Below are 1,358 nucleotides of genomic sequence, written 5' to 3'. Positions count from 1 at the left end.
TTCTTTTTTTTTTTGTTTTTGAGATGGAGTCTCACTCTGTCGCCCAAGCTGGAATGCAGTCATGCGATCTTGGCTCACTGAAACCTCCGCCTCCCGGGTTCAAGCGAATCTCCTGCCTCAGCCTCCTGAGTAACTGGGATTACAGGTGCACACCACCACGCCCGGCTAATTTTTGTATTTTTAGTAGAAATGGGGTTTCACCCTGTGAGTCAGCTGGTCTCAAACTCCTGATCTCAGGTGATCCACCCGCCTCAGCCTCCCAAAGTGCTGGGATTACAGGTGTGAGCCACCACGCCCAGCCCCTTACAGGATTGCAACACCACCCAGGTGTTTGTCTTGTACACTCTCATTACCAGTCCCTTTCTTAAGAGCAATGCCCCAGGAACTACACAAGATCACCAGGAAACAATAGCCCACTGCCACCAAATTTCTCTCTCTTTTTTTCTCTTCTTTGAGACAGGGTCTTTGTCATCTAGACTGGAGTGCAATGGTGCAATCACAGCTCACTGCAGCCTCAACCTCCTGGGCCCAAGCCATCCCCCCAGCTCACCCTCCCAAGTAGCTAGGACTACAGGTATGTGCCACCATGCCCAGCTAATTTTTCATATTTTTTGTAGAGACAAGGTTTTGCCATGTTGCCCAGGTTAAACTCCAGGGCTCAAGTGATCTGCCTGCCTCAGCCTCCCAAAGTGTTAGGATTACAGGCATGAACCTCTCCGCCCAGCCTCAAATCTCTTTTCAATGAGCACTTGGAGGCCTCAAGCTCCCAGGTGAGAACAAATCTTTTTGACTCTTTTGTTTTTGTTTTTAAGACACAGGGTCTCACTCTGTCACTCTGGCTGGAGTACCGTAGTGTGATCTTGGCTCACTGCAACCTTGAATTCCTAGGCTCAAGCTATACTCCCACCTCAGCCTCCCTAAAAAGCTGGGACTACAGGTGGGTACCACTTCTCCAGGTTACCTTTGACTCCTAAAACCAACAGGATAAAGGCCGGGAGTGGTGGCTCATGCCTGTAATCCCAGCACTTTGGGAGACAGAGGCAGATGGATCACTTGAGGTCAGAAGTTTGAGGCCAGTCTGGCCAACGTGGTGAAACCCCATCTCTACTAAAAATATAAAAATTAGGGGCCGGGCGCGGTGGCTCACACCTATAATTCCAGCACTTTGTGAGGCAGAGGTGGGCAGATCACGAGGTCAGGAGATGGGGGCCATTCTGGCTAACATGGTGAAACCTCATCTCTACTAAAAAATACAAACAAATTAACCGGGCGTGCTGGCAAGCACCTGTTGTCCCAGCTGCTTGGGAGGCTGAGGCAGGAGAATGGCATGAACCCAGGAGGCGGAGCTTGCAGTGAGC

Source organism: Mandrillus leucophaeus, unplaced genomic scaffold, assembly GCF_000951045.1.
Source record: "Mandrillus leucophaeus isolate KB7577 unplaced genomic scaffold, Mleu.le_1.0 Scaffold96, whole genome shotgun sequence".
In the NCBI taxonomy this organism is placed as follows: Eukaryota; Metazoa; Chordata; class Mammalia; order Primates; family Cercopithecidae; genus Mandrillus; species Mandrillus leucophaeus.
Note: the sequence above shows the minus strand (reverse complement) of the source record.